This window comes from Balaenoptera borealis (genome assembly GCF_965194805.1).
Source record: "Balaenoptera borealis genome assembly, chromosome: 18".
In the NCBI taxonomy this organism is placed as follows: Eukaryota; Metazoa; Chordata; class Mammalia; order Artiodactyla; family Balaenopteridae; genus Balaenoptera; species Balaenoptera borealis.
In genome coordinates, this window is record NC_138877.1 from 30,552,774 (window position 1) to 30,577,130 (window position 24,357).

The 24,357-nt window shown below is 34.8% G+C and overlaps 1 pseudogene across 1 annotated transcript in view; it reads left to right on the forward strand.

The window, feature by feature from the left end:
• LOC309615611 (mesoderm-specific transcript homolog protein pseudogene) overlaps positions 1 to 23,901 on the forward strand; it is a 36,823-nt pseudogene extending 12,922 nt beyond the window's left edge. The window contains exon 1 of the transcript in view: positions 1 to 23,901. This exon is cut by the window's left edge and continues 12,922 nt beyond it. The product of the transcript in view is annotated as a mesoderm-specific transcript homolog protein pseudogene (transcript).
• Positions 23,902 to 24,357: the final 456 nt, after the last annotated feature.

Here is a 24,357-nt window from a genome sequence, read left to right on the forward strand (position 1 = left end):
AAATAATAAAGGAGATTAATATCTTAGGTAATACCATAGATGAAACAGGAGAATGACCAGAAGTGGAAACCATTTATTCCTCTTTATGCAGCCAGGATGTATTGCTTTTTAATTTTTGCTGTTACATGTTTAATGAATAGGTATTATTACTGAGTGTTTAAAATTGGAAAGGCAGCATGATTTATTGGATAGGCTGATCACCTTAGTTTTCTAACTACATTTACTTCTGACTTACTCTAGTGACCTAATACAAGTCACTTTATCATCATTATCATTTTATTATTATCATTATATTTTTATGACTCAAATGAATCTGGTTTGAACTCATTATAATAGTATGTTTCTCAGTGGACCAGCACATTTCAGTTAATCTATTATTAGAATAGAAATTTCCTAATGAAAAAGAATACATTTTAGAATGCTGCTACTAAATTAAGCAATATTATAAATTTTCAGTTTCATTGAGAGTCGATCATGTACTTAGAATTATCAGCATTTGTCTCTATTTATGATTCTCAGTTCTTGCATTTACTTAAGTATAAGTTATTTTTCAGAGTTAGATTCCTAATCATGTAATATTAATTCTAAGAAAAAATTCATTATTGTTCTATTTTTCAAAGGGGTTGATGTAAATATTATATTTCAATTATATTGGTATAACATTAGTTGACTAGATATTTCTTACTTTACTACAAATATTTTTTTTCTTTTAACTACATGAAACCATTTTACAAATAATGCATTATCAATTATTTTAACTTTATGACAATATTTTGCCCATTATAATTATTTTGCTTTAGTATATTTATTGGCAATTACTTTCTTAAATATCCTTATGTACGTGAGTACATAAGGGTTTTCATCTATTTATTTAAAAAAATTAAGGGATTTTGCAATTATGTAACTGCATCTTTAATACATGATTTTATATACTAGACTACAGTTTTTTTTTTTTTTTTTTAATTGTTTGTTTTGGGATACCTATAGATTCACGTGTAGTTTTAAGCAATAATATGGAGAAGTATAATGACTATGTATTATACTTATATAATGACCTTGTATATAGTATTATCCCACAAAGCTCTCATCCTGCAAAACTGTAATACAATACTAAAATCAAGATATTGACATTGATACAAGCAGAATACAGAACATTTCCATCACCACAAGGATTCCTTATGTTGCCCTTTTATAGCCACACCCACTTCTCTCCCATCCCTAGTCCCCATTAACCTCTCGCAATCACTAACCTGATCTTATAGAATAAACTCTCTACAGAACATTAATCTGTTTTCTATAACTTTGTCATTTCAAAAATTTCATATAAATAGAATCAAACACTATGTAATATTTTAGTATTTTTTTCAGCATAATTCTCTGGTGATTCAGGCTGGTTGTTGCGTGTTTTAATAGGTTGTTCCTTTTTGTTGTAGTATTCAAGTGTATGTAGTTACCACATAATGTATGTATGTAACCATTTGCTTACTAAAGAATATGGTGGTTTCAATGTTTTGGCTACTGAAAATAAAGTTGCTATAAATATTTGTGTATTTTTTAAATAAATGTATTTATTTATTTTTTATTTTTGACTGCATTGGGTCTTCTTTGCTGCGTGTGGGCTTTCTCTAGTTGTGGTGAGCGGTCGCTACTCTTTGTTGCAGTGCACGGGCTTCTCATTGCGGTGGCTTCATTTGTTGCGGATCACGGGCTCTAGGCGCGCAGGCTTCAGTAGTTGTGGCTCACGGGCTCTAGAGCGCAGACTCAGTAGCTGTGGCACATGGGCTTAGTTGCTCCATGGCACGTGGGATCTTCCCAGACCAGGGCTCAAACCCGTGTCCCCTGCATTGGCAGGCAGATTCTTAACTGCTGCACCACCAGGGAAGTCCCTGTGTATGGTTTTTGGATTAACCCAAGTCTTCATTTCTCTGGTGTAAATTTCTAGGAGGGCAATTGTTGGGTCACATGGTAGTTGCATGCCAAACTTTTCCACAGTGGATGTAGTTTTTCACATTTCCAACAGCGGTATATGAGTGACTAAGTTTCTTCACATCATTGCCAGCATATTGTATAACCTTTATTTTTTTAATTTTACCTATTCTTATAAATGTGTAGTGATATCTCATTGTGGTTTTAATTTGAATTTTCTTAATGTTTAATCATGTTGGACATCTTTTCCTGTGCCTATTTGCCATATATATATCCTCTTCTGTGAAATGTTTCTTCATGTCATTTTTCCTTTTCATGATTAAAAAAAAAAAAAACGCCTTGAAATCTAGCCTCTTAAAATTTTTTAAGTGTACAGTACAGTATTTTTAACTATAAGCAATAATGATGCACAGCAGATCTCTAGAATGTTTTTATCTTATGTAACTGAAATTTTATACCCAATGAATAGCCCCCCAGCTTCTGGTGACCACCATTCTAATTTCTACTTCTGTGAGTTTGGTAACTTTATATAGCTCACATAAGTGGAATTATGCTGTATTTGCTTTTTTAAAAAAATAATTAATTAATTAATTCGTTCATTTTTGGCTGTATTGGGTCTTCATTGCTGCACGCAGGCTTGCTCTAGTTGTGGAGAGCGGGGACTACTCTTCTTTGCAGTGTGCGGGCTTCTCATTGCAGTGGCTTCTCTTGTTGCAGAGCATGGGCTCTAGGTGCACAGGCTTCAGTAGTTGTGGCACGTGGGCACAGTAGTTGTGGCTCGCAGGCTCTAGAGCACAAGCTCAGTAGTTGTGGCGCACGGGTTTAGTTGCTTCGCTACAAGTGGGATCTTCCCAGACCAGGGCTCGAACGCGTATCCCCTGCAGTGGCAGGCGGATTCTTAACCACGGCGCCACCAGGGAAGTCCCTGTATTTGCTTTTTTGTGACTGACTTAGTATAATGTCTTCAAGATGCATCCATGTTTTCACGTAGGACAGTATTTCCTTCATTATTAAGGTTAAATAATATTCCATTGTATGTATATTCTCCATTTTCTTTAATCATCCATCAATTGACATTTAATTCACTTCCATATATTGGCTATTGCAAATAATGCTGTACTGAACATGGGAGTGCAAATATCTCTTTCATATCCTGCTTTCAATTCTTCTGGATAAATATCCACCAGTAGGATTTCTGGATACTATGTTAGTTCTATTTTTAATTTTTTGAGGAATTTTTATACTGTTTTTCATTGTGGCTATACTATTTTATAGTCTCACCAACAGTTTGCAAGGGTTTTGATTTCTTCACATCTTTACCAACACTTGTTTTTTGTTTTAATATTTGATAATGACAATGACCATCCTTACAGATGTGAAGTTATACCTCTGGTTGTGATTTTTGATTTGCATTTCTTTGAAGATTATTGATTTTGAGCATCTTTACATATAACTGTTGGACATTTTTATGTCTTCTTTGGAGAACTGTCTATTCAAGTCCTTTGCCCAGTTTTCAATCAGGTTATTTGGTTTTATGCTATTGCGATGTAGGAGTTCCTTATATACTGTTAATATTAACCCTTTCTCTGATATGTAGTTTGTAAATACTTTTCTTTCTGTAGATTGCATTTTCACTCTTTTGATTGTTTCCTTTGCTGTGCACAAACTTTTTTAGTTTGCAGTCCATTTTGTCCATTTCTCTTTCATTGCCTGTGCTTTTATGTTATAACCAAGAAATCATTTCCAAGACCAAAATCATGATGCTTCCCTTATATTTTCTTCAAGGAGTTTTACGGTTTCAGGTCTTACATTTAACTTTTTAAATTATTTGTTTTGTTTTCTGTGTGTAGTGTAAGATAAATGTTAAATTTAAATTTCATTCTTTTGCCTGTGCATATATAACTTTCTCAACAGCATTTATTGAAAAGACTGCCCTTTCTCTGTTGTGTATTCTTGGCACACTTGTGGAAGATAAGTTGACCACATATGTGTTGGTTTGTTTCTAGGCTCTCTATTCTGTTCTATCAATCTATGTGCCTGTCTTTATGCCAGTACCATAAAACTTTAATTTGTTTTAATTTGTTATAGCTTTGTAATATGTTTTGAAATCAGGAAGTGTGAGGCCTCCAGATTTGTTCTTTCCCAAGATAGTTTTGACTATTCAGGGTTAATTTTGGTTCCATATGAATTGTAGGATTTTTTTTTATTTGTATAAAAAATTACATTGTGGTTTTGATAGGGAATGCATTTAATATATAGATCACTTTGGGTAGTATAGACATTTAAACAATATTAATTTTTCCAATCCATGAGCACAGATTGTCTATTTATTTGTGTCTTCCTTAATTTCTTTCATCAATATCTTGTACTTTTTATACCTAAGTATTTTATTCTTTTTGATGTTATTGTAAATGGAATTTACAATAACAATTACAATAAACTTATTTTTGTTTGTTGATTTTGTATCCTGCAACTTTACTGAATTAGTTTATTATTTAGTTCTTATATCTATATTAGTGAATTCTTTGGGATTTTTACATACAAAACCATGTCATCTGTGAACAGAGATAATTTAACTTATTTCTTTCTCATTTGGAATGCCTTTTACTTAAGTCAGTTTTAATTGAATTTTATTCTTCTTATTGAGTTTTGAGAGTTCTTCATATAATCCAGATAATAGTTCTCTTTTATCCATTTGATTTGCAAATATTTTCTCCCACTAGGTAGCTTTTACTTCACTATTTTCACAGTATTTTTGTGGAACAAACATTTTTAAATTAAAGTTTGAACTCTTTCTGTTCTTTTGTATGACAATTAATTTTCTTTTTTTAACTGAATATAATCGACTTACAGCACACTGTATGAGTTTAAGGAGTACAGCATAATCATTTGACTTACATCCGTCATGAAATGATTATCACAATACGTTTGGTGAACTTCTATCATCTCATACAGATACAAATTAAAGAAACAGAAAAAAATTTTTTTCCTTATGATGAAAACTTTTAGGATTTACTCTCTTAACAACTCTTTTATATAAGATACAGCAGTGATAATTATATTTATCATATTCTACATTACCTCCCTAGAACTTATTTATTTTATAACTGGAAGTTTGTACCTTTTGACCTCATTTACCTAATTCCTACTCCTATTCCGCCACTGCCTCTGGTAACCACAAGTCTGATTTCTTTTTCTATGAGTTTGTTTGTTTGTTTTTCTAGTACAATTGACCTACAACTCTATGTTAGTTCCTGTTTTACAACATACTGATTTGATATTTCTATACATTACAAAATGATCACTATGATAAGTCCAGATACAATGTCACCATAAAAAGATATTACACAGTTATTGACTATATTCCCTGCACTGTACATTTCATACCCATGACTCATTTATTTTGCAAGTGGGAATTTTTACCTCTTAATTCCCTCATTTATTTAGTTCCGCCCTCCAAATTCATCCTTCAAGCTCTCTCCTCTTTGTTCTCTGTATCTATAACTCTGCTTCTCTTTTGTTATGTTTGTTCATTTTTTTTTTTTTTTTAGATTTCACATATGAATGAAATCATACGGTATTTATCTTTCTCTGACATATTTCACTTAGCATAATACACTCTAGATCTATCCATGTTATTGCAAACGGCTAGATTTCATTAGTTTTTTATGGCTGAGTAATATGTATATACCACATCTTCTTATCCACTTATTTATTGATGGACTCTTCCTGTGCTTCCATATCTTGGCTATTGTAAAAATAATGCTGCTGTGAACATAGGGGTGCATATATCTTTTCTAATAGTGGTTTTATTTTCTTTGGACAAATACACAGGACTGGAATTGCTGGATCATATGGTAATTTTATTTTTAATTTTTGAGGAATCGCCATATCATTTTCCATAGTGTAACACCAGTTTACATTTCCACCAAAAATGCACAAGGATTCCCTTTTCACAACATCCTGGCCAACACTTTAATTTGCATTTCCCTGATGATTAGTGATGTTGAGCATCTTTCCTTGTGCCTGTTGTTCATGTGAACATCTTCTTTGGAAAAATGTCTAATCAGATCCTCAGCCCATTTTTAAAATCAGGTTGTTTGCTTTTCTGATGTGGAGTTGTATGAATTATTTAAATCTTTTGGCTATTATCCCCTTATTAGATGTATTGTTTGCAAATATATTCGCCCATTCAGTAAGTGGTCTTTTTGTTTTGTTGATAGTATCTTTACTGTAGAAAAGTTTTTAGTTTGATGTAGTCCTATTTGTTTATTTTTGCTTTTGTTTCCCTTGCCTGAGGAGACATATCAAAAAATATATATATTATTAAGACTGTTGTCAAAGAGTATACTGCCTAAGTTTTCTTCTAGGAATTTTATGGTTTCAGGACTTACATTTAAGTCTTTATTTTATTTTGAATTTATATTTGTGCATGGTGTGAGAGAGTAGTCTGGTTTGATTTTTTGCATGTAGCTGTCTTGTTTTCCTAACATCATTTATTGAAAAGATTGTCTTTTCTCTCTTGTATATTCTTGCCTCCTTTGTCACAGATTAATTGCCTGTATACATATGGCTTCTTTCTGGTCTTTCTATTCTGCTCCAATGATCTGTGTATCTGTTTTTATACCAATACTATACTGTTTTGATGACTGTAGCTTTGTAGTATGGATTGAAATCAGGGAGTGTGATATCTCCAGCTTTGTTTTTCCTTTTCAAAATTGTTTTGGCTATTTGGTATCTTTGTGTTTCCATAAATTTTTAGAATTATTTGTGCTAATTCTATGAAAAATGACATTGATATTTTGATAGAGATTGCATTGAATCTATAGATTGCCTTTGGTATATACCACATCTTGAGTAGTATGGTCATTTTAACAATATTAAGTCTTCCAGTCCATGAACAGGGTATATCTTTTCACCTGTTTATGTAATCTTCAACTTCTTTCATCAGTGTCTTATAGTTTTCTGAGTATAGTTCTTTCACTTCGTTAGTTGTATTTATTCCTAGATATTTTATTATTTATGATATGGTGGTAAATGGAATTGCTTTCTAATTTCTCTTTCTGATATTTTGCTGTTAGTGTATAGAAATGCAACAGATTTCTGTATATTAATTTTGTAGCCTGAAACTTTATCAATTTCACTATTGAGCTCTAGTAGTTTTTGGGTGGTGACTTTAGGATTTTCTATATATAGTATCACATCATCTGCAGTGACAGTTTTACTTGTTTCTTTCCAATTTGGACTTGTTTTATTTCTTTTTCTTGTCTGATTGCTGTGGCTAGGACTTCAAATATCATGTTAAATAAAAGTGGTGAAGGTGGGCTTCCTTGTCTTCTTCCTGATATTAAAGGAAATGCCTTCAGCTTTTCACTGTTGAGTACTATAGTAGCTGTGGGCTTATCATATATGACCTTTATTACATTGAGGTATGTTCTCTCTATACCTACTTTGTTTAGAGTTTTTATCATCAATAGATGTTGGGTGTTGTAAAAAAAATTATTCTGCTTCTATTGAGATGATCATATGATTTCTATTTTTCAATTTGTTCATGCAGTTTATCACCATGATTGATTTGATTATATTGAACTATTTTTGCATCCCTGAGATAAATGCAACTTGATTATGGTGTGTGATCCTTTTACTCTATTGTTGACTTTGGTTTGCAAATATTTTATTTAGAATTTTTATGTTCACCAGTGATATTGGGCTGTAGTTTTCTTTTTTTCTCATATCTCTGTCTGGTTTTGGTATTAAGGTGATGCTGGCCTTGTAGAATGAGTTCAGAAGTGTTCCTTCCTGTTAATTTTTTGGAATTGTTTGAGAATGATTGGTGTTAACTCTTCTCTAGAAGTTTGGTAGAATTTCCCTGTGAAGTCATTTGGTCTTGGACTCTTGTTTCTTTTGAGTATTTTAAATTACTGATTCAATTTCATTACTGGTAATTGGACTGTTCATATTTTCTATTTCTTCCTGGGTCAGTCTTGGGAGATTGTACATTTCTAGGAATTTGTTCATTTTTTTTAGGTTGTTCATTTTTTTGGCATGTAATTGTTAATAGTGATCTGTTATAATCTTTTGTATTTCTGTGGTGTCAGTTGTAACTTCTTCATTTTCCTTTCTGATTTTATTGATTTTGGCCCTCTCTCTCTCTTTTTTTTTTTTTTTTTTTTCTTTCTTGATAAGTCTGGCTAAAGGTTTATCAATTTTGTTTTTCTTTTCAGAGAACCAGCTTTTAATTACATTGATCTTTTCTATTTTGGGGGGGTTGGGTTGTTTTGTTTTCCTCTATATTATTTATTTCTGTTCAGGTATTTATGATTTCTTTCCTTCTAACTTTGGGTTTTGTTTGTTCTTCTTTTTCTAGTTTCTTTAGTTGTAAGATTGGGTTGTTTATTTGAGATTTTTCCTATTTTCTGCAGTATAAACTTACCTCTTAGAACTGCCTTTGCTGTATCCCATATATTTTGGATCATTATATTTTTGTTTTCATTTGCCTATAGGTATTTTATTGATTTCTTCATTGACCCATTAGCTGCTTAGTAGCATATCGTTTAGCCTCCATATGTTGTGTGTTTTTTGCAGTTTATTTTTATTTTTTTCTTGTAGTTGATTTGTAGTCTCATAGGGCTGTGGTCAGAAAAGATGCTTGATAAGATTTCAATTTCCTTAAATTATCTGAGATTGTTTTGTGTCATAGCATGTGGTCTATTATGGAGAATGTTGCATATGCCTTGAAAGAATGTATATTTTGCCGCTTTGGATGGAATATTCTATATGTATCTATTAGGTCCATTTGATCTAATGGCATTTAAGGCAAATGTTTCCTTATTGATTTTCTGTCTGGATGATCTGTTCATTGATGTTAAGTGGAATGTTAAAGTCTACTAATATTAGTGTGTTACTATCAATCTTTCCCTTGATGTGTGTTAATATCTGTTTTATGTATTTAGGTATGTTGGGTGCATATATATTTACAATTGTTATATCTTCTTCTTGGATTGATCACTTGATCATTATGTAAGGTCCTTCTTTGTCTCCTGTTACAGTCTTTGTTTTAAAGTCTACTTTGTCTGATTTAAGTATTGCTACCCCAGGTTTCTTTTCATTTTCATCTGTGTAGAATAACTTTTCCATCCCTCATTTTCAGTCAGTGTATTTCTTTACATTTTGAAATGAATCTTTTGTAGGCATCATATATATATGGGTCTTGTTTTTGTATCCATTCAGTCATTTTATGTATTTTGATCTAAATATTTAATCCATTTATATTTAAAATAATTATCAATAGGTATGTACTTATTGACATTTTGTTAATTGTTTTGGGGTTACTTTGTAGTTCTTTTCTGTTCCTTTCTACTTTTATTCTCTTCCCTTATTATTTCCCTTATAACACTTATCTTTAGTGTTATATTTGAACTCTTTTCCCTCTTTTGTGTGTGTATCTATTATATATTTTTGGTTTGTGGTTACCATGAGGTTTATATGTAGCAATATATGTATATATACACATGATTATTTTATTTTGCTGATCTCTTAATTTCAAACGCATTTTAACATCCCTGAGTTTTTACCCACCTGCAACCATTTACTGTTTTGACATCATATTTCATATCTTTTTGTTTTGAACATCCCTTAACTACTTGTGAATATTAATAATGATTTTACTACTTTTGTCTTTTAATCTTCCTACTAGCTTTGTACATGATTGATTTACTAGCATTTATTTATTTACTGACTTTTATTTATTTGTTTGGTTTTTCTGTTTTCAACTTTAAATACAGTTTTATTTAAGACATTGCATTTTCCACTTACAATCCAGTGCTTATAAAAGTGCAATGTTATTTCCTTTTCTTGTGCACACTTTCCATGTTCAAGAATCAAGAATTCTCAGTTATTTACTATAGCAGCTCAACTGTAAAACTGCCATGGAATTTTCTACAAAGTTGGGTCCTTCAATGTTTTGCATGGAACAATGCTTAATCTATGCTAGGTTGGCTTAATCAACCTCTTCAATGTTGGGCCCAAAGGAGACACCACCAGATGGAGGAGCTCCACCACCAGGGAAGCCCACAAGCATTCCTTCTGGCATTCCTCTTTGCATGCCTCCTGTGCTCTGATACAACTTGGTAATTATGGAGATACAGAATTTTTCCATTTCTTTCTGCCGATTTTCAATAATAACTTTATATTTGCCTTTACCACTGGAATTTTTCCTTTTCTATTATTCACATTTCTAGTTGTGGCCATTTCTTTTTCACTTAGAGAAGTTCATTTTAACATTTCTTGTATAGCTAGTTTGGTGGTGCTGAACTCTTTTAGTTTTGCTTGTATGCAAATGTTTTGATCTTTCCATCAAATCTGAATTAAAGTCTTCCCCATTAGAGTATTCTTGGTGGTAGGTTTCTCCCTTTTATCACTTTAAATATATTGTGCCACTCTCTTCTGGCCTGCAGAGCTTCTGCTGAAAAGTCAGCTCATAACTCCTAATGGGAGTTCCCTGTGTGCAACGTGTTGCTTTTCCTTTGCTGCTTTTAATATTCTCTCTTTATCTTTAATTTTTGCAATTTTTAACTACAGTGTGTCTTGGTGTGGTCCTCTTTGGGTTGATCTCGTGTGGGACTCTCTGAGCTTCCTGGACCTGGATGTCTGTTTCCACTCTCAGGTTAGGGAAGTTTTCAGCTATTATGTTTACAAATATGTTCTCTGCCCCTGCCCCTCTCTCTCTTCCCCTCCTGGGACCCTGGGACCCCTGTCATGTGAATGCTAGTATGCTTGATGTTGTATCAGAGGTCTCTTAAATGATCTCTATTTATTTTTATTCTTTTTTTTTTTTTTCTTCTATTCTGCTTCAGTGGTTTCCACTACTCTGTCTTCTGGCTCGCTGATCCTGTCTTCTGAGTCATTTAGTCTACCATTGATTTCTTCTAGTGTATTTTTTATTTCATTTATTCTATTCTTCAGCTATGTTTCATTTGTCTTTATATTTTTAACTCTTTGTTATAAACCTCTAACTTTTCACTCTATTATCTAATCTTCTCTCAAGTTCTTTCAGCATCTTTATCATTATTACCTTGAACTCTTTGCCAGGTACATTGCTTATCTCCACTTCAATTAGTTCTTCTTCTTGGATTTTAACTGGTTGCTTTATTTGGAAAATAGTCTTCTGTTGTCTCATTTTGCCTAATTCACTGTTTTTATTTCTATGTATTATGTAGGTTGATTTCATTTCCCAGCCTTGGAGAGTGGCCTTTTGTAGGAGATGTCCTATGTGTTCCAGCAGCACACACTCCTCTGGTCATCAAAACTGTATGCTATTGGGCTGCCCCCCACGTGGCTCTGTGGTTCCTTTGTGTGTCTAGCTGACTACTGTGGGAAATCTTATAGTTGGGGCTGGCCCCCAGTCTGGTTGGTTAACAGACCTTGCCTTATGTAGAGGCTGCTGGCCACTTGTGGGTAGGGCTGGCTCATGAGGTAGCTGGCTGCAGCCCCAAACACCATTAGGCTAACACTATCTCCAGGACCCCCAGGACCCTTCAGCAAGAGACCCTGGAATCTGACTCTGTCCACCAGTAACCAGCATTAGCCCCAGGTACACCCTGGACCCCAGACTCACCCACCAGCAGGCAGACAAAAGCTCCAAGCCACCTAGGACCCCTTAGCTGACCACCCTGGGATCCAGCCGTACTCAGCATTGGCCTGACATCAGCTTTGAACACCCCAGACTCTGTAGCCTGCTGTATCAGGAACCAGCTCCACCCACCAGCAGAACAACACTAGATCTGGGACCCCTAGCTCTGCAATCAACCACCCTAGGACTCAGCCCTGCCCAACAGTGGGTCAGCACTTGCCCTGGTTGCAGGACCTGGGGATCCTGGATTTGCTATCAGCCCCACTGGTGGGTGGGCACTGGGTTTGTAGAGCTGGCTGTGGGGCCCCAAGGGGTCCTGTGGCTAGTGTCAGTGCACTAGTGTGTGGGGCTGGGTCATGGGCCCCCTTGTGGACAGGGCTAGGTTTGAGGTGGCTGTGGCCTCAGGGTTCTTAAGGCACCTGGCCTAATGGTGGAAGGAACTGTGTCCTCTCTTGGATAACTGCTTGGTCTGAAGCTTCCAGTACTGGTGCCACCAGCCATGGCTGGTGGGCAGGACTGGGTCCCACAGCTAATAAGCCAGAGTGAGTATTCCAAATTGCTGCTTGCCAGCACCAGCATCCTCATGGTAGAATGAGCTCCCAAAAATGGCTGCTATTAGTGTCTGTGTCCTCAGGGTGAGCTCCAGTTGCTTCCTAAGACTCTCCAAGATCATTAGGTGGTTTGACCCAGGATCCTTTCAAATTATTGCATCTCTCATAGGTCCCAGATCATGTGAGATTTTGTGTGTGCTCTTTAGGAGTGGATTCTCTTTCCCTCAGCTCTCTGCCTCTCCCAAAAGTAAGCCCAGTGGCTTTCAAAGCCAAAGTTCTGTGGTCTTATCTTCCTGGGGCAGGATCCCCAGTTTGGGTAGCCCAATGTGGCACTTGGACCCCTTGCTCCTTGGGGAGAACTTCTACAATTGTAATTATCCTCCTGTTTGTAGGTCACCCACATGAGGGTATGGGTCTTGACTATACTGCATCTCTGCCCTTCTTACCTATCTTGTGGTTTGTTCTTTATATTTTTAGTTATAGAATATCTTTTCTGTTAATCTTCTGGTCTTCCTCACCAATTGTTGCTCTGTAAATAGTTGTAATTTTGGTGTGCCTATAGGAGGAGGTGAGCTTAGGGTCTTCCTACTCTGCCACCCGGCCACTCCCTGCGGAATTTTCCTATTATGGACATTCTCCATAATAGGAAAATATTATGGACATATTAGTGGGTCTCTGGATCTTATATAAACCATCTCTTTTAGCTGTTTTTTCTGACACTGTTTTTGCTTGAGAAAGGTTGGAGACTCTCTCCTTAATACCAGGTGGAAGTGAAATTGCAGGTTCCTCACTCAGTCTCCATTGATATCCAAGGTTGGGGAGGGGCCTCATTACTGTTGGTCAAAGACAGGATCTTTATTTCATCTCCATAACCACTGTGGTGGATGTGTACATATTATTTCTGTGCAAAGTTGAATGTCCTGACTCTCCACTAGACGTTCTCTGAAACTACCTACTGTGAAGAGGGAAGGATACCCTATTCCTTCAGGGTGGACATGGAAGTTCAGGCTCTGCATCTTGTCTCCAGTGATACCACGTGGGGGAGAAGATAACTTGTTACTGCCAGGAAGAGGTGAGAACCCTGGCTCCCTACTTGGCCTTTTTGATACTACTCCAACAATATAGTTGACTACATCCTCACAGCCCCTCAAGGTTGGAAGTTCAGGTTCCCCTCATTGCCTTTGCTGATGTGGGAAGGGTTGAGATTGTGTTTTTTTCTGAGGTGTTTGCAATGAATAGCACTGTTATTATCTAAAAATATTTACTTTTTGCTAAGTTTCTCCTTTACCTAGAGAGAGCAAGCTTTGGTTGGGCTGTTTTCAATTGTGCCTGTTGGTGTTTTTAGATTCCCAACTTCTTCAGCTTCAAGTCTTTGATTTTTGAGGTAAAAAGAAAACCCAGGGAACTCACCACTGTATTGTTCCTTGGATCTTCAGTTTCCTAGCTTCCCTGTCTTCTTCTTTTTCTTTAAGTCTTAAATTATTTTATACATAATGTCCAGGATTTTTAGTTGTATTTAGCAGAAAATGTAGGACAAATGTATGTCTACTTCATTTTTTCAGAAGTGGTAGTTAAGTTTATATTTTAAGGCACTTTTTGAAAGACACATTTTTATTTTCCATATCACATTTGTAGGAACATTTATACCAATTTCAACTACAGTGAAAGAAAGCATCTTTATAACACTTTTCTTCTATTGATACTAAGTAAAAATGAAGGGAATATGCTTGATTTATCATTCTGGAGAGAGATAGGGTTATATATTTAATGTTAATTGTTTTAGTATGTTTGCCTTGAAATAGGAGGAGAGATTAATCAATCTAGAGAATTAACAATTAGACCTTGCCTTAGGCTATACTAGTTGAATAATCAACTTGTTCAGGCAAATTATTAACAAGAGTTACTTAGTAAGCCTTTCAAAATTTAAATGTTTGAAGGCACAATGTAGAAAAATAGGCCAATCTGGGAAATTGATTACAATTATTTTTAATGTCACCTTGAAATTTGTTTAAATTTATGAAAGTAATCAACTGACCTTTGAGAGTTTACTCAAATATACAAAAATGCAATTGAAATACATTACAAAATATGGGAAATGTTTTATTTATTGAACTGTTAATATAATATGGGATGGAAAATACCTTCAGGAGTTTTGAACTTTACAATGATCTTCATTTGGCCATGTGTCCCTTCCCTTTCTCCTCCTTCACCATTACTGTACTGAAGGATATACAAGAGAATAAAATTATTAACATCATTTTTTGGAGGATTACCCAGACATGGAAAAGAAGGCACACATATTACTGTTTAAATCAAGCTTTTTTATTTTGAGGTTATTTTATATTCACATGCAGCTGTAAGAGATGATATAGAGAAATCCCATGTACTGTTTACCCAGTTTCTCCTAAAGTTGACATCCTTCAAAAACTATAGGACAATATCACAAGCAGAATATTGGCAGTCAAGAAACAGAGCATTTCCATAACCATCCAGATTTCTCATGTTGCCCTTTTATAGCCATATCTGCTTTCTTCTCACTCACTTCTCCTTATCTTCTAACAACCACTAACTTGTTATCCATTTCTATAATTTTGTCATTTCAAGAATACTATTTAAATGGAATTATACTGTATGTAACCTTTTGGGATTTGTTTTTCACTCAGCATAATTCCCCAGAGATTCAGACACATTTTTGTGCTTTTTAATGTTTTTTCCTGTTTATTGCTGAATAGTATTCCATGATTTGAATGCACCTTAAGATTGTTTAATCATTCTCATATTAAAGAACACCTGCGCTGTTTCCAGGTTTTGGTTATTATTAGTAAAGTAACAACTTTATTAAACATTAATGTACAGGTTTTTATGTGAACATAGGTTTTCATTTCTCTTGAATAAATTCCTAGGAGAGAAATTTCTGGTGGTTAGCTGTTTACATATCACTTCTCACCTATCAGAATGACAAACATAATAAATATATATACTGGCAACACCAAATGCTGATGAGGATGTAGAGAAACTGGAACACTCAAACCTTGCTGATGAAAAGGTGAAAACATATAACCACTCTATAAAACACTTTGGAAGTTCCTTCAAAATCACAAATCAATTTTAGGTCAACTTTTTGGAGCTCATGACAGGCTCCCAGGTATCTGGAACTGTGGAGTTAAAACAGTCTTTTGGAGTAGCAGTTTCTACAAATTTCCTTATTGTTTAGCTCCACACGTAAAAAAAAAAAAAAAAAAAAAAAAAAAAAAAAAAAAAAAAAAAAAATTTGAGTACACCTTAATAAATACATACTTACATGCAAATCATTTATATACCCTATGGTTATAGTACAAAATGTACATTGAAAAATATATACAAGGCATACATTGTTAAAAATACATAAAAATGAATGTAAATCAAATGTCAAAATTCTGATTTAATTATTTGTGTATTTTTTTCACCACACACCATTGGCTCACCCAACAGAGTCCTTAGTGCTATTCCCAAATGTGGAGATAACCAACTTAGAGTCACATAGCATAGTAGTTCAAGTAGAAAATCTATGCACTAGAGTAACTGAAGCATTCCCCTCTTGGTCTCTAGTCCAATTGTCTTCTACAAGTATATTAGATTGTGAGCATTGAAATTCACAATGGTTGGAGGTTTATTCTTTCATGGAGTTTGGAGAAATCACAAACCTGTAAAAGTCTGAGTCTTCAGCAGCAACAGCAGCAGCAGTCAAAGAGTTATGTAATTTATGGAGTATATCCTGCCACTGTGTAGTAATCTAAGCAGGAATATATTTTAGGTCCAGTATACCCAAAGTAAATATTAAAGCTATATTATGGCTAGTTCATTGCCCTAAATTATTTTCTGATATATTATTTTTAGAGAAAATTAGTTACCTCTTATGGAGTCTGTGGAAGTCAATGACTATTCTATTTAGTACATATTGATCTTTTTCTTAAGATCCAGATTAAGAATTATAGCAGGTGAGCTGGAGTACTATTTCATGCCAGAAAGAGATGTCGATACAATATTTTCAAATGGAGAAAGTACTTCTAGCAGAAGAGTAGAAGGTAAGGGAGTTTGGAGGCAGTGAACAGGCAGTCATGTAACCATGACAGTTGGTATTGGTCCCAGGTAGCTCTGTGGCAGTCCAGAAGAGGATACTGTGTTAAATGAAGCATATGAAGATAGAAGAATGATTATAAAGTTTATTTATTGTGATAAGCAGGGGCTGTTGACTCAATTATTTTAAGTTAGGGAGGTCAAGTAACCAAAGATCAACCAAAAGGACGGTGAACTGCCGCCATTTATGTGCAGCCTGTTTCCCAGGATGGACTTTTATTAAAATAAGCCAGTCTGAGTGACTTCCAACTTAAAACAATTTTCATATCAAGGCCACAGCACTTATAAAAGTTTCAGAAGGAACTAATCCTTCACTTTCAGGAAGAGTTCAAAGTATCTTTGCTCAATAGACATGGTGATTTTGTATTTCTATAGAACCATAATGAGCAGAAAATGGCTTCAGTGTTTTTTTGTATTTCCAAGCATATTAGAGGAATGGGCAATCAGTTTCATAACTGAGTTAAGAGAGCCAAAGGAATGTGCCTACTATTTATTCGCAAAATTGGGAAAAAAAAACAAAAACAAAAAACCAAAAATTACCTCAATAATAGAGCTCCCTGCCCTAGTGAGAAAAACTCTAGTCAAAATTACCCCTGAGGCCATCCCTGGTGTAGAAAGGAGAGAAACAATGTCTTAGTTTTCATCATGAATATGGGTTCCATATCAAAATCATTAAATACTTCACATCCTTCTAACACTGTTAGAGAAATACAAACATTTGCTAAAGTACTAATATTCTCCAAAGAGTGCTTACAGCTGAAATAAAGTTTACACAAGAACACATAATTAAAAGACATGCATCTTAATGAGATAAATCAAGGGATTTATTACCAGTCTAGATATTGAACTTGTTAATATTAAATTTAGAAAGAAATAAGACTCTCTTCAAGGTAACTTATTTATGCAATGACTCAGTATTATGACTTTAGATTCCTTTAAATAAAAAGAATCAGGGAAAAAATAGTTAACTACATCGCTTATGTGAGGTGATGACCATATTAATTGTCTTGATCTTGTTAATCATTCCACAATGTATATGTATATCAAATCATCAAGTTATACACTTTAAATACATACAATTTTTTTTATGTCAATCATTCCTCAATAAAGTTAACAAAAAAAGAAAAATAATAAAAACACTTAAAGACAGCAGCAACAGGGGTCCCCCAGACATGGAGTCTTGCAGCCCAAGTCTTACCAGAATCAGGATGAGGGAGTGGTGGGTCTAGGTGGGGTTATTGGCTATGCCCCTGCTTGCAGCCTATCTGCACATTCCCCCCCTACTCCCCCCCACTCCCCAGCTTTCCTCTGCTCTTCACTCATGGAAATCATCAGGCAATTTTCTTTTACCTAAAAGGGACTGAACATCTTCTACCAAGACTCTGTGGGTGTGGTTTGAAGTCCGGAGGTAGTCGTGCTTTTACATGGTTTTACAATGTCCAGCTATGATTGGTACAAGATATGGGAAGGTCTGACCCTCAGGTTTCATCGAGTGATTGTCCTCAATTTCCTAGGTTGTGGTTTCAGTGACAAACCAAGACCACATCACTATTCCATATTTGAGCAGTCCAGCATCGTGGAGGCCCTGTTGCGGCATCTGGGTTTCCAGAACAGTAGGATTAACTTGTTGTCTCATGCCTGTGGGGATATCTTTGCTCAGGAGCTGCTCTATAGGTTCAACTAGAATAGATCTGGTCAGCTTACCATTAAGAGTCTCTGTCAAATGGAGGTATATTTCTTGAAGCTCACCTTCTTCTCCTTCTCCAAAAGCTTCTCAAAGATGGAGACATGCTGTCACCCATCCTCATGCGACTGATGAACTTTGTATTCTCTCGAGGTCTCTCCTCAGATTTTGGGCTGTACACCTGACCCTCTGAGAATGAGCTGTGGGACATGTGGGCAGGGATATGCCACAGTGACGGGAACTTGGTTATCGACAGTCTCTTGCAGTATATCAATCAGAGGGAAAAGTTTAGAAGACGCTGGGTGAGCGCTCTTGCCATTTTATCTATTCCCATTCATTTTATCTAAGGGCCATTGGATCTGGTGAATCCCTATCCAGAGTTTTTGGAGCTGTACAGGAAAATGCTGCCACAGTCCACAGTGTCATTCTGGATGACCACATTAGCCACTATCCACAGCTAGACGATCCCATGGGCTTCTTGGATACATATATGGGCTTCATCAACTCCTTCTGAGCTGGAAAGAGTAGCTTCCCTGTATTACCTCCCTTATTCCCTTATCGCTTGTGTATTCCACTTAGGAAGAAATGCCCCCAAAAGGTCCTGGTCACCAAACACTATTCTCTCACAAAAGTCCACTTGACTCACACTGGTGAACAACATATACTAAAAGGCTAGCAGAAGCTCTATGGGTGACCTAATAGTTCACCTCCCATTCCATCGACATCTGATCAGGTGTATGGACTTGCCTTTGTCTTTGTGTTATTAGGAAATTCTGATGGGCATACTACTCACCGATACAGAAAGACAGACAGACATTCTTTTGCATAAAAGTCTTTGAAACACTTCTATGGACTTTTCTGAAATATTATATTTAGAAATGCTCATTTCTGGCCCAACCCTGATTGAAATTATGTATAGTAAAGAATAAGGAGGTGCCACCTTAACCTTGCCTAGAATGGCTTTAAGTTCTTTAAGCAATACAACTTTAACTGAGAGCGAGTCTCCCTTGTCATAACTTTGGATTTAGTTTCATTAGCTTCTTCTAATTGAAGACATTTTGTTAGATTTTCATTTAAATAAAGCAGTATTCTAAGTATACTTTAAGACTATGATTTACCTACATGTATTTTACATATATATTATTTCTTTTATAAGGATACTAAACCAGCAGACACTTACTCTGGCTGAGTAGTTTAACATTATTAAACATGTTTTATTTCTGAATAAATTGAACTAAATCCAAAATATTTACAGAATTTCCTAAAACCACAGGACATTAAGGACAGTAGCATCTGTGTCGGAGATTTACCATTATTTGCTGTTAGAACTGGTCTTTCCAGTTAATAACAATTGGACTCTTCATACCTCAGTGCTTAGAAGCATGTCCCTCCTGAGCTAGAGTGGAGAGGAAGGGAACATTGTATAGTCCAAGTTAGCAGGCTGAATATAGGCTGATTGCTTAACTTCTCTTTGGTTGCCCCAGAGAGTGTTCCTCATGTAACTCAGCAACTCCTGTACTTCACAGACAGGAAAGTTCCAGAAACTTTAAGAACAAAGTCTGAAAGGTATATGATCAAATGGTGCTGAATACTTTTATTTTTTAAAAGCCACAGTTTCATTGTCTTAAAACAGGATAATTAAGTGATTATTTATATTTTTTTACTTAGTAACTTCAAGCATAATGACTGAAACTGGAATAAATGTTTATTTTTTATTAATAAAAATGAATTTTGACCAAAAAAGGTAGCAGCAGCAGCAGCAAAAATACAATAAAGCATGTATTTGTGAACATGCTCAAAAATGAGACAAATCAAAGCTCAGGAGGGCACATGTAAAAGGACATTTATTGTTCTTGGAAAACACAAAGGAAATAATTAATGGAGATGCTTATTTTATAATAACTATAAACTGACAACATATATAAAATTATTATATATCTATGTATAACATAGATATAATATGTATGATGTTATATACAGATATGTGGATAGATAGAGATATAGATGTAGATCCCACTACGTGCCAAAGAGATGGCAGGTTTTCACAAGTAAAGGGGTAGAATTTCTGTTTTAGGGGATAAGGAAGAGCAATTGTGACAGAAAAGGGGGTGCCAGACAGTATTTAGGTGACATAGTAGTTAAATTTCTTAGTATAACTCTGACAACATTTATAGCTTTCATGAAAGTAACCAATGTATCTATTAAGAATGATCTGAATGCAACCAAGTGAGAGAACTCAAAGAGTAACAAGCCAATTTCTTTATACTCATTAGTTTAGCCGAAATGTTTAAGGTATCAAATACACGGTGACCCAGAACAATGCCTTTTATAAGTATTTAATTACAAATACCCAATAGTGATATTTTGCATATCTCTGTTGCTGCATCATGACATTGACTGTCAGTGACTTCTTTAGCACAGGAAATAGGGTTATTAGTGCCTTTAAAACTATTCAGACTAGAGAACCAATTCTAGGATTCTAGAAAGCCCAGAAAAAATCCAGAAAGCTCATCCGTAAGATTCTGTTCTTTTAGAACCAGTCCTGCTACCGAAATCTGTATCAGTCACAGTTCTCCAAAGAAACAGAACACACACACATTGTAGTCACTATGCTAACATTAGTAAGATATGTATATGTAAGAAGGTGGGAAATAAATCTGTCAAAACTTCAGGGACCTTCAACTTCAGTGAAATTTCTAGAAGTCCAATGGTGTCCCTTCTAAGGTGAAGGATAAGTTGTGACATCCGTTCCCTAACAACCAAAAAAAAAAGGCACAACTCTTATCGTGCCTCTGGATTTGGAGGCAACATATTCTTCTTTGGGTTTACTACTCCAGGCCATTTACCAAGGGACCCCAAAAGCTGATTATTTTGTATGGGACCCATAACATACAGTCCTGAGGAGATGAACAAGGAGATCATCAATCACAGAGGCAGAGAAGATAAGTCTCAATAAAGGGAGGATGAACATCTAATAGTATGCAGATGAAGGTGAAGGGCAGATTTTTGAAGCAGTTAACCTGAATAGATTAGAAAGAATGGTCTAGATGAGGTAGGTAAAATTCAAGGAGTGAATTTCAGGATAAAAAAAAAAATTGGCATATATTAGAAAGTTGATCAAAAAATATAATAAGATTTTAGAAGTCTCCCCTGAAATCCTATATTACAAATTCTTGCACTTTCAAGGAAGTTTGTATTTCCTATGGCAGTTTCACCTAAGGAACGAATATAATTTTTTGGTACATAGAAAGATTTTTTTTTTTTTTTTAATAGCAAGATAGTACGCCATCTGTATAAGATTATTTTGAATGTGCTACAAAACTTGCCTCTGAATTTCAGAGTGCATTAACTGATAATATATCAAAAGACATGAGCAATGGCTTAGTAGGACCAATTTGGAGTATATCAGTTTAACTGCCTCTCATGATATAACTTTGGTTGTTACACTTATAATACCTTCATGTGCCTGGGCTGTGTGATTATAGCACCTGTTTCAGAGGATCCTAAAGAGGAAAAAAGATGTTGTGACCTAGTCTAAATTATATACTCTAAATTGGAAAACGAACTTAGGAGGGAGAATTTCTCCTCCTCTATCCTAGCCTAGCCCAATCTTATTTAATTTGGGGAGATATAATTTCATGTTTTAATGACATAGAATGCAAAATATTTTTAAAATGTGTGTTCTCAGAAGAAACTGTTATATAAGCCATATTTAAATGTAAGTCCCATACATCTGAACATCCTTTTAAAGATTTTCAGGTCAGAAAATACTGACCCAAGTAGTTAGTGTCACATATTTTCTTTTTTTCCTAAACTCTAGAAGTTCCCTTTAAATTAACAAGTAAATGATTTGGGCAAAGAATTACATTAATTTGGTACTGAAAATTTATGAATAAAGAATTATCTCATATAGCTATGCATTTTTATTTAAAATGTGTTGAATGAACATTATTGATGTAGATTTTTGTTTTTGTTTTACTCATGGAAAGATAATCAAAGTCACTTAATTCCATTTCCCATTATTAAATTATGACGATCAAGATTGTCCTAAGAAAACATTTGTGTAGCAAAAAGTTGTTGCTGATTGTATGTAAGATATAAAGAAACAGATGCAAATAAGTTAAAGCGATAAATCCATGTGATAAGAAATAGACAATATTTTCAGAGGCTACTGTATCTCACTCTCATGATCAAAGAGAGATTTACCTTATGTGCACCTGCGGCAGATTCATGAGAACGGCTAGGTAAGAAAGTAAAATTAATCAGACATAAACGATACTTCTTTGTTTAAAATTGTACTACAGTAACTTAACCCTTTAATGATTATTTGAATCTAATATCAAAATCTAACCCAGGAGCAGGAAATTTTTATAGATCATGCTTCAGTGTTGTAGAACTTATAAGACCCGATTTTTAATGGATATTTCCTTGAGAAGTGTAGCTAGTTATGAAATATACCTCTATAGAAAGTCCTATATGTAGTCAATTGCTCACCAACCTGTAATAAGAAATTTAAAAATGATATGAATTTTTAGTAAGATAATTAAATATATGCATCCTATACTATGAATAAAATTAATAATATATACTTATGTGTTTAATATACCACCTCTGTTCTCTCACGTAAATGTATGCAGACATAGTAGCCCTTATAAAAACAGTCTTTACACACTACATATATTATTTAAATGTTATAAATTTTACCATGTTGACCCAACCAAAATAAAAAAAGTTTCTACAATTCTCTGAAATTTGCAAATCAATTTCATAACACAAGATCTCTAAATATATAGGTGGTCATTTAAATTTACATTATTTGTAAAGCACTCATTTCCTAATATATCACTCTTCTAACTTACTGCATCAGAAGACTTGGTCTCTTGATACTACTCAAAATCCACCGATAGATATAAGTAAAAATGAATCTAAATGTCTAGTTTTCTCGGATGACCATCTCTCTAGGCAATATTTATAAAAGCACAATGTAGCACCACTGATCAATTTGTGTGACTGAAGGGACATTTTTGCATGGCTCCATACAAAGACTCTTTTTTCACAGAGAAATACCTTCTGGAGTTATACATTGGCTTCCCTTAAATCTACATCACTAAGTATAAGAGCAACATTACTCTTAGTGTAGGGTCAGTTATAATAAGAAGGTTGTCATATACAAACATATAATTAAATGTACTAATTTGAACTACACTAATTTGGATTTATGATTATTTTAAAAATGCTGGAGTTGAAGGTTACCTTTAAACAAAACATTTCCTACATACGTATTTGCTACATTAAAAGGACTGGTACCATATTTAGGGGAATTAAATACCCTCAATACTCTCAGGCACTGTAATAGAACACATGACACACTTGATAGTAAATAATGGGTATGTGCTTACCTTCACAGAGAAGACTATTAAAATTCTGTGTATATACATATTGTTAAATTTTTTTTAAATTTATTTTATTTATTTATTTATTTTTGGCTGTGTTGGGTCTTCGTTTGTGTGCGAGGGCTTTCTGTAGTTGTGGCGAGCGGGGGCTACTCTTCATCGCGGTGCGCAGGCCTCTCACTATCACGGCCTCTCTTGTTGCGGAGCACAGGCTCCAGATGCGCAGGCTCAGTAGTTGTGGCTCACGGGCCCAGTTGCCCCGCGGCATGTGGGATCTTCCTGGACCAGGGCTCGAATCCATGTTGCCTGCATTGGCAGGCGGACTCTCAACCACTGCACCACAAGGGAAGCCCCCATACTGTTAAAATTTTGAATCATTATGTCTATGAACATGAAGTTACTGAGTCCATTTGAAATTTTCTACAAATCAAATAGTCAAAAAAGTCAAACAACATCATAGTTAACTTTTTTCTAGGAGACACACGGAAAATATTAGCCAACTATTCTTCACGTTGGTGGTGGGGTACAGAAAATGACTTGAATAGCGTTATGAAGGGGTTATTTTGGCAAAAAGAAAAAAGTAAAAAAAAAAAAAGGAAACCTTAGTTCACAAGGTTGAAAACAAAGGAGATGAGTAGGCTTGTTACATTCTATTTACTGTAACTATGGAAACAACCCAGTTACATTTTGTCAAGGATGTGGGTCACCTTAAAGCCAGGAAGATATCACAAATAATATCACAAAGTTATTTGTTTCCACAAGTCTTGATGATTGGATGTAACTGTGTGTTCTGTGATAGCCACAGACAAATGTTAGAGTGGAAATATTTCATGATCTGTCCAGATTTATTTCCTATGTTCTTTCCTTCAGCTCTTTCCACTTTCAGTGATTCCAATGGTTAAAAACAATTCTAAATTTCCAAGTACCCAATATATTTATAGTGTTCTGGCTGAGACCAGGTGCATAAAAAGCAGGCCAAAAATACTAAGTAAAACTTTATGGAATTGTTACATTAATAAGTCAAATGAAAGTAGAATATTGGCAATTCATATGTTT